We start from the raw sequence: 15,847 nt of genomic DNA, 5'->3' as shown, positions 1-15,847 counted from the left end.
ACAAGTATAAATGGCATAACTACTAAACATGAACTAGTGTAAAATGACATATCTACAAAACACGAACAAGTATAAAATGACATACCTACTAAAAAAGTTTAATATGACCTAACTACTAAACATGAACAAGTATAAAATGACCTAACTACTAAACATGAACAAGTATAAAATGGCATAACTACTAAACATGAACAAGTATAAAATGACATACCTACTAAAAAAGTCTAAAATTAACTAACTACTAAACATGAACAAGTATAAAATGACATAACTACAAAACATGAACAAGTATAAATGGCATAACTACTAAACATGAACTAGTGTAAAATGACATATCTACAAAACACGAACAAGTATAAAATGACATACCTACTAAAAAAGTTTAATATGACCTAACTACTAAACATGAACAAGTATAAAATGACCTAACTACTAAACATGAACAAGTATAAAATGACATACCTACTAAAAAAGTCTAAAATTAACTAACTACTAAACATGAACGAGTATAAATTGACCTAACTACTAAACATGAACAAGTATAAAATGGCATAACTACAAAACATGAACAAGTATAAAATGACATAGCTACTAAAAAAGTTTAAAATTGACTAACTACTAAACATGAACAAGTATAAAATGACCTAACTACTAAACATGAACAAGTATAAAATTAACTAACTAGTAAACATGAACAAGTATAAAATGAACTAACTACTAAACATGAACAAGTATAAAATTAACTAACTAGTAAACATGAACAAGTATAAAATGAACTAACTACAAAACATGAACAAGTATAAAATGACATAGCTACTAAAAAAGTTTAAAATTGACTAACTACTAAACATGAACAAGTATAAAATGACCTAACTACTAAACATGAACAAGTATAAAATTAACTAACTAGTAAACATGAACAAGTATAAAATGAACTAACTACTAAACATGAACAAGTATAAAATGACCTAACTACGAAACATTAAAAAGTATAAAATGAACTAACTAGTAAATATGAACAAGCATAAAATGGCATAACTACAAAACATGAACGTGTATAAAATGACCTAACTACTAAGTTTAAAATCAACTACTAAACATCAACAAGTATAGAAAGACCTAACTACTAACTAAGTTTAAAATGAACTAACCAGTTAACATGAACAAGTATAAAAAAGACCTAACTACTAACTAAGTTTAAAATGAACTAACCAGTAAACATGAACAAGTATAAAAAGACCTAACTACTAAACATGAACAAGTATAAAAATTTCTAACTACTAAGTAAATTTAAAATGACCTATCTACGAACTAAGTATGAAATGACCTAACTTCTAAATAAGTATAAAATGAGCTAACTATTCGAACATGATGGCGCGAGTAGAACCAGACCACAGCCAGGAGTAGAGCACCATATTCTGAAACCCTATTTATACCAGTAAAACTCCCCCCTTCCCACCTTTACATCTGCTGCTGTCCATAACACCTAATGTCCTCAAACACCTGTTTTCTCTAGACCACTACCCGTCAAAATTTGTGTGACATAAGGGTGTTTGCCAACCTCAATGGCTGCAAATGCATCCGTTGTTGAAAATGAATCAAACACATGTAACAGTGTAATGATTCACCTCTTTGCAACACTTTGAGTCATCAAGCTTTACGCTTTCCAAACCGTTGCTATTTGATCAGTTTGATTTCAGAAGAGCCGATGACATTTTTTATTACAGTAACATAAAATGTACTCATCTTTAAGATGACTAGAACAAGACTCACTGCATACACTGATGGCGATGAGTTCGGCCAAAAGTAAAACATTCAGGATTCCCAAAACCGCACAGAGGCGGAGCCTCTCTTTGGAGCTGCTCGAACCTTAACAAAAACCTGAACCTTAGCAAAATGTAATTAAATACATACTAGATTTATTTGAAACTTTATTCTTACCTGTGTGATTAGATGCAGTTTGTCTAACAGGCTCCATGTTGACGTAAATGTCCTCCATCGCTTCAGACTTTCTGCTGGCTTTTAAAATTGACTATAAAATCCGCGGCAGTCGTGGAACTAAGTGAAAAACTGTGGGAAAGAGGTGAGATGTGTCTGGTGTTCAACATAAAAAGTAACATATTTTAGAGATAATAGTCAAATAAAGAAATTCATCAGTGCGGTTTCAGTATTATTTTCTTAAATATCGTACACAACATAAGATTCTTGAAGGTTTCAATAGTTTCATAAGTTCATATTTGCTGATTCGCTTCTGTATCAATGAATATTTATTTTCTCCTTTGTTTTCCTTCAGCTCAGTTAATCCTACTCATAATAAACACATTACACTTTTCTGTCGGTGAAGAAAATAATTGACTTTTACATTCATGCACAACTTTGCTTTCTATCGTATGGCATCAAAAATTAGAAATAGTTTTAAATCACTAATAGAAGGATGAAAAATATCTGATATAAGGATGTTGTGATGTTCCTGCTCCTTGTGTCCAGACATGGTTCCTAAAGGGTAATAAATTGTTGGAGCAGGTGACTGCAGATAACTGCATGAACCCCACAGTTTTACGGGTCTCATTCTGTCCTGATAACTAGCCATAGTCTTTCTCCCAGTAAATACAACTATCATCTTTGTATTTCTAAATCCTCGTTTAACCCTATTCCTTGTCTTCTTACTGTCTCACTCCAGTAGCAGAAACACTGACATTAAGAAACAACAATCCCCAAATTGCATTATTATCAAACTTCTATAACCACTGGATCAAATAATTATGAAATTCTGCGTATTTATTCATAGTTTAAAGATATATACTTTTAGGGCTGCCGTTTAGTAAAAAGCTGCATGAGCTGTCAACTAGTGTCTAAAACTCAGTCACCATGTCTTTTCATCTTCTGAGGGAGATCAGTGTAGTTACATTGTGTGATTTTGACAAACAATATTCTCAAACTCATCATTTACCACCCAAAATCCTCGTTACTTTCAAATAGTTCACTTTTTATTTTATTCTAGTTGTTGCAGACTCAACTTAAATAGATAAACTTGTAAAGCATCTTTTTTTTTCTTTTTTAAATCCAAAAGTTCCTGCCGCTTGTTTAAGATGAGTACAAACAACAAGTTGATGAGAATTAAGTGATGTTCACTTGAACTCTTTTATTAAGCAGAATGTTTTATTTTACAGTGAGGAAGGCCGGAGTCTAGCTTTAGCAGACGGCTGGAGGCATCTGATCCACGCTTCAAACTCAGTACCTGTTTACTCATTGGCAAAAATTTGGTAAGATTAAATTTAGTCGGCTAAAGAAAGTCAGACGGTTCGTTACGAGTGAAATCTCTTGAGGTAGTCAAGTTTCTTGTTTGTTCAGATCTTGCTAGTCATTTCCATAGTATGATTACTAATTAACAGTTGATTCTTTTGTGTCTAATTGCAATCTAATTATTCAGTTCACATTTGAAGTTTTATTATCAGGATTCTGCAAATTGAATATTTTCATAGTATATTTCAATCATTCCTTTCATACAGTCGAAGCTCCCTGAAATATAATTTTGTGAACTATAATTTTGATTCCTTTGAGTATCATAATATTTTATGAAATCTGACTGATGTGATCTTCTTGAATGCGTACTGATACTTCACATTGATCATTTATAAGCTTATCAAAACAAGAGGTGTACTGTCTGTTAGTGAACATTATTGAGCAGATAGCATCATTAGAACCAAGAAAAAAAAAAAAAAGTTGTAGATAATTTTAAAGGTAACAAAACGATTTACCATGTTGTGACCAACTTTTGGAGCCTGGTTGTGTAGCAAGCGTGATTTATTCTTTAGGTAAGTGTACCAACAGCTAACTTGGCTAATGTTATTATAAGCTGGGCCCGATGTCAGAAGATGTAAGTCTCCGTGAGAGGGGCTGCTTGATAAAAAAAAAAAAAAAAGCAAAGATTCACTGATTGAATTGTTGATCGATAGCCAGCATGAATTTGAATTTCTGCAACATGCAATGAATGAAGAGAAAAAAAACTATATAAAACCTGAATGACCATTTAGTTTGATAAATATTTACACAGAGTATCATTCAATAAATTGATAGAAATCCAAATGCTCACATCAAAACCTCAAATCTAAATAAAAAATACAAATTGTACTAAATATTTTAATACAGACTGATGGTTCACATTGATAATTTATAAGTTCTTAGTATTGGAACCTTAACAACTACGGGTGTACTATATTTTGTTGGTGAACACATTGAAGCATGTAAGATAACGGATGGAGGGAAAGAAATCATTGGGCCAAAAAAACAAACTGCGTATAAGTCAGAGACAAAAGCTGTAGATAATTTAATTTTAAAGCTAACAAAACAATTTACCATGTTGGAGCAACTCTTGGAGTGTGGTTGTGCACTGTAAAAAACTTTAAACATTGGGGAAAAGTGAAAGATAAATATTAGTCCGTTACAGACGATCCAAGCCGCATCCAATTCTGGAGGAAATAAAACAACGCGTTCAATTATTTCCGATATAGAAGAAGATTTAAGGATATTTATTATAGTTGCTTATCCACAGTTGTTCATAGGTCGGCGTTTATTTAGAAAGAAACCAACGACACCCTTTACAGCTGCCGCTGTCCATAACACCCCAATGTCCTCAAAACACCTGTTTTCTCTCTAAAGCACTACCTGTCAAAATTTTGACGAAAGGTTCTAGCCCCTCCCTTCCCTCCCCGCAAGACCACCCACCTTGAAACTAACTGTCAAAATTTTGACGAAAGGTACTAGCCCCCCCCCTCCCCTCCCCACCTCCCCCCACCCCCTCCCCCCCCTGAAACTAACTGTCAAACTTTGAGTGAGAGGTAAGGGTGTATCTATAGTCTCTCACACCTTCAAATCAAGAGGGAAAAATGATACACTTACTGCATTTGTTATTTCTGGGAATGGTTTCCTGCGTTATGCCTCGTGCGACTCATCGAGTTCCGCCTTTATATACATTTAAGCACCAATCTTCTGCATTTCCACCAAGCATAAAACTGCACAAATTGAAATTACGAAATAATTCACTGAGTATGTAACTTTTATAAAATATTTGTACGTTTGTTGAAGCTGTCATCATGTCGTGACAGTTTGCTATGAGGCAGATAATGTATGAAAAACTCGAGCTCCTCTATCTTCTCCCAATGCTACCAAGAAAGAACCAATCAGAGCCAGGAGGCGGGCCTTACCGCTGCCAATCACTCCTCCCTTTTGCATAACCTAGCTAAGGCTAGTTAGCATGGCCACTGATGACAGCACATAAACAGTTTTCCTACAACGGTAAGTTGTTTCTTTGCCATTAGCACATTGATTGACAGCACTAAGCCCCGCCTCCTGGCTCCGATTGGTTGTTTATGGTGCTTTTATGGTGCAGAGGACATCAATCTTTTCACAGATTATCATATTAAACTGTCACAACAAAGTGATATTTTTAATAAATATATAAAAAACATATTTTTGATTTTAAAAAAACATATTTTTGATAAAACATAAATTTTAATAAATTGTGAAAAAACTCAGAAGTTTTGAGATTAATTTCAGAAATTTTGTAGAAAATCTTGAAAATTTCGGAGTTTCAAGAAATTTCCAACAGTTTCAAGTTGTGAAGCTCAGAAATGTCCAATTTTTGTTCTAGAAAATTTCTGGTATATATCTCAAAATGTCTGTGTTTTTTCCAACAATTTTTCAACTTTTCAAACTCAGAAATGTCAAATTTTTTTCCTACAAAATTTCTGACTGAAATTTATTCCTCTTTTTGTTTTGTCTTTTAAATTTCCAATTGCCCTAACACGCTGCCTAGTCAAAGGGAACGATATTATTCCCTTTGGCAGTCGCTGCCCATTTTTCTTTCTATTTAAATTGTCATTTTGATAAAATCCTTGAATCTCTGTTGGCCTCTGCAGGCTGACTTATATCCTCACTGCGGTTCTGACATGTTTTCTTCCCATGTCCGAGTAGAGAAAGCCATGAATGACTCACAGAGGAGACACAGAGTGACCTCACGGACAGGAATTCTGGGAATTTCTTCGTAAATGAGGCTCCATGTGTTTCCACTCAGTTTTCCGGGATGTGAGCAAAACCGCTGAGGTTCGGGGGAGATGGAGGAGGAACAGAAAACACTCGGAAAGGCTAGGAAGGAAAATGCTAAATCTTTAATTCCTCCTAATAAGAATACATTAGTTAGTATTTTTGAAATATTTAGTTTCGATGAAAGTTAGGCTGTATCATGCAAAAAAAAACAAAAAAAAAACCCAGCTGATTTGTAATCAGATAAAAATGTTGGAATCCGTAACTATGGCAACAAGATGTTTTGTTTTAATGACAGGGAGCAGCTGATTATCCTCTCAAGAGCTCAGATGACCCCTGAACTTTGACTCCAAGAGCAGCGAGAAAGCCACAAAAACAAAAAGTATTTTTGTCTTGTTTTGAGATCAAATATCGTACTACACATGAAATAAGTCAAAACTTAACTAGAAAGTTTCCAGCAACATATAGGAGCTTTTTTTTTTTAGGTCAATAATTCCATGATAATGATGAAAATGTACTAATTCCACTGGTAAATATTTCATTTATTCCGTAGTCAACGGGCACAGAACCGTTACCTAGCAACACCAGCTAAGCCCAGCCCGTCACCTAGCAACCAAATTCTAGTTCCACTGGCAGATTATTTCACTGATAATGGGAAAAATGTCTTGTATGTGAAATAATACAAAAGTGGAACTTTTCTTAAATCAATATTTAAGAAGTATTTACTTAAAACAAGCTCCTACATTTTGCCGAAAAGTTACTTGTATGTTAGTTTTGTCTTATTTCAAGTAAAGCAAAGGAGACGGATTAGGAAAGCTTTTAACAACTGATAAACAGTAAATTCTTGAAACAACCTACATATTCTCTTTTTGCTCTTATAATTGAGCAGTTTTTTGGTGGGATGCCACGTTTTTATGTATCTATGAAGAATGGCGAGGGAATAAAAGTAAAACGATGGTTAAATAACTTGAAAATGAGAAATTTGCTTCGTCATAACAAACTCTGCCCATCCGCTTCTCCTCATTCTGGGATCAGCCCAGCATGAGGATCAATCCATTCGGATCCTTCTCGCCGGCCTCCTTCCTTTTCCCACTGTCCTCTCCTCCCCTCTGCCTCCCTTGTAAGGCTGGAAGGTCATTGCAGAGGTCAAAGTCGTCGCCCGCCTGGAACCAGCGAACAGAAATAGACAGCAGCAGAGAAAGAGAGGAAGGGACGGGGCCGGATGGCGGCGTTTCTACGTAGCACTGATTGCGAGTGAAGCAAGGACACAGAATACGTGTCGTAATTTATTTTTCTTGAACCCTGAGAGTCAGGACATTGTGTACAGTCATCTCAAAACAATATATTTAAAGTGAAACTGGAGATTTGAGGGTGGGATTGCTATCAGTGGGTGGAAATATATAGCTAACAGTTAAATAAAGGACATAAAAATATTTTTATTTAAAAATTACAGTGGAGAAGCAATAAACTATCAATCCTTTTTCGCATACTTTTGACTAACAACAAATTAGTCAAAATCCAATATGGCTGCTGTTGCAGTGAACTTGTTTTTTCTTTTTCACACCTCTGTTTCTTTGTACAAAATAAAATACAGTACTGTGCAACACTTATGTCTTAATATGTTTATTTACTAAGTGGATGCATAACTAGCAATTGGAATAATCTGGAAATGATGCAATCAAATGTTTGCTTTCCAACTTTAATTCATTTAACCACATAAGCATCAAACAAAACAGCATTTCTGATGTAGCTTATTAGCTTTACCTTTTGCTAAATACGACATTGTTTTAACATTTAGCGTTAACTTTTGCTAACTATCTTTCTGACACGTAGCTTTAGCATTAGCTTTTGTTCATTGCTGTGTTGGAAAAGCGCTTTAAGGTTGACTTTTACTAAATATCGTGCTGGTATAGTGATTTAGCATTAGCATTTGTTACATATCAAGTTGCTATAGCACTTTAGCATTAGTTTTTGCTAAATATCATGCCAGTGAGGTGATTTAGCTTTAGAACAACTAAATATTTAAGATTGCTTTGGATTTGTACAACAAATGTTTTAGTTTGAGGTGCACAAACTAAAACTACAGCCTATTTCAGATCCTATACTTTTTTAATTTAAGGTTTTTGTATGATTAGTGGCCTGAAATAGACAGCACATACTTTTATTTTTATTTTTTCTTTGTATGTGTGTTTGTTTCTTTTCTTCAAATGATCAATTCGATGGAGATAAAGTCCTAATAGAAGTATATATATTACATTTTTATTCTAATTTCAACAGTCTATTCTGCAGCGTCCAAAGTTAATTAATTGCAGCTGTGATTGTTTAGCCTCAAAACTGGTTGGTAGTAAATTTCACTCAAAGATTCAAGAATATTGCAGCAACAAAAATGAATTCACTATCTAATAATCTGGTTTTTTCCCTTTATTTAACCAGGTGAACCCCGTTGAGATCTAGATCTCCTTTTCAAGAGGGACCTGGGCAGAAGTCTGCAACACACAGCAACCTGGTTACAAAATAAAACTAATTAATACATAAGCACAAATGTAAAACAACAGAAAAAACTTTTGTTCTCTTAGTAGACACTTGAAAAAACAAAAAATCCATTTCTGCTTTAAACATAAATCACTGTTTTGGATTCAGAGACACGACATTGTTGTTTCTCCATCTCTGTGGTTCCTTGTTATGTAAAGACGACTTAAACGTCACTTTATATCCTGCATGTAACTCACAGTGTGGAAAAAGCGCTAAATCCTCCCCTTTGGAACCGGGGACCGTATCAGTGTTCTCATCTGACTCACTGCAGGAAAGAAAATAGGTGTATTTTTAAAAATGTCAGCCGCTTCCTTTCTCACACTGCTTGAGAGTTGAAGCCAATTACCTTCATGGTAATTTAGGGATTATGGGATATGAGGAGCGCAGTTCAGTTTATTGTGCAAACATGTTTACATGTAAGTTACTGACGGACAGAAAAGACCTGGGAACGTCAGAGGATCAAATACAAGACAAACAAACATCCATCTCATGCCCTGTTGGTTCTGGAAAGCTTCCAGATGGATTTAGGTGTGTGTGTGTGTGTGTGTGTGTGTGTGTGTGTGTGTGTGTGTGTGTGTGTGTGTGTGTGTGCGTGTGCGTGTGCGTGTGTGTGTGTGTGTGTGTGTGTGTGTGTGTGTGTGTGTGTGTGTGTGTTATACCCAATAGTACAGAGGTTGTCAGGTTTGATTACCAGGAGAAAACCGGACAGGACGACTTTCTGTTTCCATTCTGAAGGAAGAACCCAGGAGATTTGGGTCCAAAATCCGGTGGCATTGTTTACTGCAGCGCCGCAGAGTGTGTTTGTGTGTGTTTCTGTGGAAGTGAACATAAGTGTGGGAGGAGGCCAACCCCGTCCCGGTTTAAATTTAACCTAGGGCTGGATGGGCCTCTCAGCGGCGGGAAGTTAGCTTGTTGATGTTGGAGTCTCTGGGAATGAAGAAGGACGCCATTCGTCACTTAAAACAAATGCTCCGTTCGGAGGGAAGCAGTTTCATGTTTCTTGGTGCTGTTTTGCTGATAAACCTGTTTACTGGGAGCTGATATTTAGGTCACATAGTGAATAAATTACATTTTTGCTGCAAAACGCTTAAAGCTCAGTAGTATGTAAAATCGACATTTTAGAGCTTTTCATCTTGTTATTTTTCTCAAATCAAATTCAAACCTGGAGTGCTGCCTTGATTCTTAAATCTCCGTCAATCTCCATGGCAACCATTCAGTTGTGCAAAATGCCCGGATGGACCTAGCTCCACCTTCAAGACAAAGCTCCTCCTTGGAGCTGCAGTTTCCAAGCTTCAGAGCAGCACTGCCCCACTCAGCTCCTTCAGACTAGCCAGCAGCAATTAGCAAACACCTGGTGGAGCTGCTGAGCTCATGATAGGAGCTACCTCTCAGTGAAACGCTCAGAAGTAGCTCCTATACTGCGTTACCAACGCTATTGTGTTGGTATAGCTCCTTAGGGTTAGCTTTTGCTAAATATTGTAGTGGTTCAGCCCTTTAGCATTAATGTTGGCAAAATATTTATAGACTATCTGCTTCATATTTAGTTTTTAAAAAAAAATAAATCTATCATAGAAAATTCACTTTTCACACATTGTTGCACTTTCATGCATTTCTTACAATCCAAGCACTTAAAGAAAACCAACCTGTTGTTTTTGTTGCAACAATATTTTGTGTCTGGAAAATGAGAAGTTTCAAAAACCTCCCAAATTTTGAGTCATGTTAGACAGGCACTGCACCGTTACCTAGCAACCTCAGGAAAGTCCAGCCTGTTACCTAGCAACCCCAGACGTAATGTATCAAAATGTATTGAACGTGTTTTGTAAAGTCCACAGACCGTTCCTAACCTGTTAATAGGTCACCTTTAAGGTTCACAGTTCAAGACAAAGCAAATGTAATTTCAAATTCTGCAAGAAACATCCCTCTGCTGATCCTCAGAGGTTGTTTGGTGGAATATCCATCCATCCATCCATTTTCTTGCACCCTTTTTCCCTCAGTGGGGTCGGGAGGGGTGCTGGTGCCCATCTCCAGCCAACGTTTCGGGCGAGAGGCGGGGTCACCCTGGACAGGTCGCCAGTCTGTCGCAGGGCAACACAGAGACACACAGGACACACAACCATGCACACACACACTCACACCTAGGGGCAATTTAGAGAGGCCAATTAACCTGACAGTCATGTTTTTGGACTGTGGGAGGAAACTGGAGTACCTGGAGAAAACCCACGCACGCACAGGGAGAACATGCAAACTCCATGCAGAAAGACCCCAGGCCGGGAATCGAACCCAGAACCTTCTTGCTGCAAGGCAACAGCTCTACCAACTGCGCCACTGTGCAGCCCTGTTTGGTGGAATATCAAAACTTAAATAAACAAAACAGACACACACAAGCATCAGACTCTTTTAAAATGCCACGATGCTCGTCTCCAGAACCAGATAAACAGGACAACTACTTCACAGCAGAAAGAGAGCCACTGTTTTCCCCCCTGGCAGGAAAAGTACCGCCTCCATCGGCTTACAAATGATCCATCAAGGACAAGGAATGGGACCAATATGGAGGCGAAGGGTGGAAGAGGAAAACTGGAGGAGATATGGAAAGAATGTGTTTTTATGACTGTAAGGTGGCGATCGAGTGATGTGGAAAAAAAACCTCACAGTTTCCAAACTGATGTTAAGATGATTAGATCAATAACGTTAACGGCATTCTGTTGTGGAAATTTAATGAATTATTCCTTTAAAAACTGTTGACGCATTTTTCAAGCCATTTCTGTTTTGAGAACTTTTAGCCTGTTTCCTGTCAGTCAGATTCTATTTAAGCAATTAGTCGATGCTAATTGTCGGTTCAGGGTTTTAAAATAGGTTTTAAAATGAGTTTGGGTAGCGTTCTTTTACTTCTAAAGAAAACTAAACACTGCATTTCAAATTTACTCTGGCTTTCTTTATCTGATTCGAACATAATAATAATAATAATGATACGACAATATCCTCACATGTGAGACTGCCACTTCACCAATCAAAGCAAAGTCCTGCAGCGAGCAGGGCGGAGCCACTGAGAGTGAGAGCCGAGCAGCTTTTCTGATTCACTACAATAAAAGGTCATGCCACAGCATCTCGCTTAGATTTAAGTCCAGACTTTGACTAGGACACGCTAAAGGTTCATTTTGTTTTGAAGACAAGTAGTTAGAAAGCACTAATTGATCTGTTATACTTCACATTTGCCAAGTAAACCTAAATATGATGTTAAAGATGATAAAAATGAAAAACAGTTTGTGAAAGAATTGGCTCACTGAAAAGAGCCAAAACATCAAATCAGGAGAGGAAAAGAAGTGGCTGAATTAAACAATTATGCAAAGAATTGATAGCTGTGGTGTATTGTGGCTACTTTATATATGTAAAAAAATTATTTCTGCCAAAACACACAGAAATATTTTGATTAATCTCAGAAATTCTGGAGAAAAATTCTCTAGAAAATTTTAGCTTTTGAGATGTTGAAAATGTACTAAAAGAAAACTTGAAATGTTTAAGAAAAGTCTCAAGGAAAAACATGGGATATTTTTAATTTTGAACTTTTAAATATTTGCTAGAAAAAACTTTTCAGATAATTCCCAGAAATTTTCTAAAAAACAAACAAAAATCTCACTTTGAAAGTTTTGCAAGAAAATATAAAACCTTTGCGCAAAAATCACAGAAGTTCTCGACCATTTAAACTCAGAAAATGTCTAAAAGAAGAGAAAAAATTTTTTGCAAATTTTTGTCTTTCCAAACTGGGAAATTTCCATTTTTTTAGTTCCATTATTTTTGACATTAATGTACTCCTCCGTTTTTCTTTTTCCATCTACAATGGCCCTAATACATGACCTTAAATATAAGTGACTCATTTCAGGTTACAGTAATGGAAATTTTGGATTACTCCAGGTCGTCTTTGTGTTGGGGTTTCAGGTGGTTTGTGTTGGTTGTGACTTGTTTTTTCTGCTCCGTTCCTGATTGGCTGCTGAGCTCCGGCTGGTCATGACTGAGAATCACCTGCCAGTGAACGTAAGGTTGAGTCAGACCAAGACGCAATGCTGGAATGTCCCAGATCCTCAGGGTATTTCAGACTCTAACCTCTAAAATTTCCTATTTTCTTCAAGTAATTTACCGAGAGTCTTTTGGGCCCATCTTTGCAACTAAGGAGGATCGACCTGGAGTCAGCAAAGCTTCAGTTATTACAGCGAGAAACTAGAAATCAGGCTGAAATCTGGGTGTAGTGATGGACTCAGACCTGAACCTTCATAGCCACATAAAGACAGTTACAAAGCCGGCCTTCTATCACCTGAAGAACATTTCCAGGGTTGGCGGACTGACGTCCCAGCCAGATCTAGAGAAACTCATCCATGTGTTTATCTTTAGTCACATTGATTATTGCAACAGTGTCTTCGCAAGTCTGTCTGAAAAAAATCATTCAGATCCAGAACGCTGCCGCTGGTGTTCTGACTAAAACCAGGAAGATGGAGCACATCACCCCGGTTCTAACGTCCTCACACTGGAGAATGGACTTTAAAAGGGCCGTATTGTGTATTACTATGGGTTTCAACTGCTTCTAAAAACTACGCAGCTGATTTTTCGCAATGATTTAATGTTTTTTGGTGTCTGGAAAATGAGACATTTCCAGAACTTCCAGAACGTAAGGTCACAAATCAGGAGGCCCTTCCACTGGGGTTGCTAGGTAACCCCAGTGGAACTCTTGCCTTGTTACCTAGCAACCCAAGCTGAGCTCCTGCACGTTGGGTCTTACTGCTTACTGCTGTATGTGCTGTGCAATGGCTGCTGGAAAAAAAACAAGTGTTTTGTTGTTGACTTGCCATCCAGAAACTATTCGCTTGCTGCATTCTTCTTGGTTGTGCTGGAGGCTCCACTTCTGCTTTTCAAAGATGTACGGTTGTGTTATTGCACATTTGTTTGCGGCCATTTTCAGGTGCGAGCGTAAATGTTGAGATAGGAGGGCGTGACCTGCAGCAGCTTATTTGGTTTCAAAGTGACAGAAGGTCCCCAAAAAATGTCATGAACGAGTTTCATAGCCCTTAGATGCTAAACTGTTCAGGTCACCTTTAAAAGTGCTTCTGTTAGTGTATAAATCACTGAATACTAAGTTCATTTAAGTAAAAGAATCAGATAAATCTGAGATTTTAAAATGGTGAAACTATCAGAAACAGTTTGTGAAAGTGGGAACAGCATTGATTTAATCATTGTGAACTCCAGGCTTTGTTATAAACTCATGAATCTCATGACGTCAGCCGTATTTTCACTGAGACACAGATACAGAACCCTCTGTTGCACATCGCATACACCACAAGCATGTGGCCACCACAGAAAGGGCTCCTGTCACATGTGGAGCAGATACATACCAGCACACTGATGTCAGTTTGTTCGTCTATTCACCAGAAACGCTGCAGCTGGAGGCCACAGCGGAGCACAGGCGAGCCTTTTCTTCTTCAAAATCAGTTGTTTTCTGGATCTTGTGGCGTCAGGAGGAGGCGATGAGTGAACCGGCCACACATGAAGCACAAAGCGCAGCCTGGTGTAAACCTGCTCTGCTGTTCTTATTGTAATGATTTAATGTTGGCAAAAAGATCAAAATAATACAAGAATTCTCAACATTCTCGAGATTTTCTATTTATCTCTCATTCTCTGTCCAGTTTATGTGTCTGATTGTGTGTAAAATTGTGAAAAATGTGAGGAAATTGCTTAAAGATGTTATTTAAAGGGGCAGCGTCATGTAAAATCTTTTTAAGCTTTACATCATGTTCTGCTATTCCCTCCTGGAGTGATTCTTTAATATTCATAACAAACATTCAGCTGTTAAAAATGGCTGGGTGGACCAAGCTCCGCCTTCGAGACAAAGCTCCTTCCTCACTCAGCTCCTTCAGACTAGCCAGCAGCAATTAGCAAACATCTGCTAAACTCATTATAGGAGCAACTTCTCAGTGAAATACTGGTAAAAACGTTGTTAAAGGGTTAATAGAGGAGCCATGTTGTGATGACTTCCTGAAGGCGGAGCTTCAGAAAGAGCATGAGTTTTTAAAGAGACAGAGGTCAATTTCAAGTCATACTTAATATAGCTTTTTTATAATAACGGAAGCTAACATAGTTTCTTGATTATGCTAAAAAATGGCAGCTTGTGTGAGGATTTGGTTTTCTCTGTGTTAATTAGTTCCTGTGTTGTCTTGTCTTCCCTTTGATTGATTCCATTTGTCTCCTGTTTCCCCTGATTGTCTCCCCGTGTATTTAACCTCACCTGTGTCCCCTGCTCCCAGTCGGATCCTAGTCTGTGTCGTGTCTTACCTCCTGTCTTAGTTGCCGTTTGTTTGAGTAACTCCCAGTGCTACCAGTGTCTGTGGTTCCTTGTCTTATCACTCACCTGTGCTGCCTGGATTTCTGTACTCATCTCTGAAAACTAGTTCAAAAGGTTGGCTATCCCTGCTGTGCCACATTTTTTCCTTCCACTAAACTTTACTATTTCAACTGTTAGCTCAGTTAGCAATGACCTTTTCTTGGTCATCCTACCAGAACATTTCTGTATTAAGAAAATAATCAGCTCCATGTTTGTGAGCGAACCTGACCAGTGTCTTCATTCATCTCAGTCCTGTGAGTGTGGGAACATTTTCTCACATTTATTAAGCTGAAATCCCCACAATAACAAATCCAGCAGAAACAAACAAGCAGGTAGAGACACAACACACACTGAGAGTCTGAAGGTTGAGCCGAGGCATCAACATCTCTGTTCGCACACCCGGCAGAGAGCCGCAGCCCGTCCAATCCCTGCTGCAGTCATCCTCTAAGAGGATCACTGCTATATATACACCAAGCACAGGTGAGTCCACACCTTAAAGGCAGATTACAGAGGAGAATGTTGCTGGGGAACCACCATCTGTAACTGTACGATACAAACTACCAGATTTGTTTTGTTTGCAGAAATTTCACATTTTAAACACTTAAAGAAGAAACCAGTAATAAAACGTAGAGCTTAGTTTTCATTTTGTCAAATTTACAGCATAATCCCAAAATCTTACCACCTTTTTTTTAAATTTATTTATTGTGCAAATGTTTAACTTTCCAGTAACTTTTTTATCAAGAAGCTTGTTTTAGCTCAATAATTCCTTAATATTGATGAAAAATTAGGCAGATTATTTCTAAGACATTTTCCCCGTGTTACAAGTGAAATAATCAACCAGAAGTACGAGAAGTTTTTCACCAATATTATGGAATTATTGACCTAAAGCTAGCAACCCCAGTGAAGCCC

This window comes from Poecilia reticulata, chromosome 13 (genome assembly GCF_904066995.2).
Source record: "Poecilia reticulata chromosome 13, P_reticulata-male-v2, whole genome shotgun sequence".
Classification (NCBI taxonomy): Eukaryota; Metazoa; Chordata; class Actinopteri; order Cyprinodontiformes; family Poeciliidae; genus Poecilia; species Poecilia reticulata.
The sequence above is the reverse complement of the archived record's forward strand: the minus strand, read 5'-3'. Positions refer to the sequence as shown.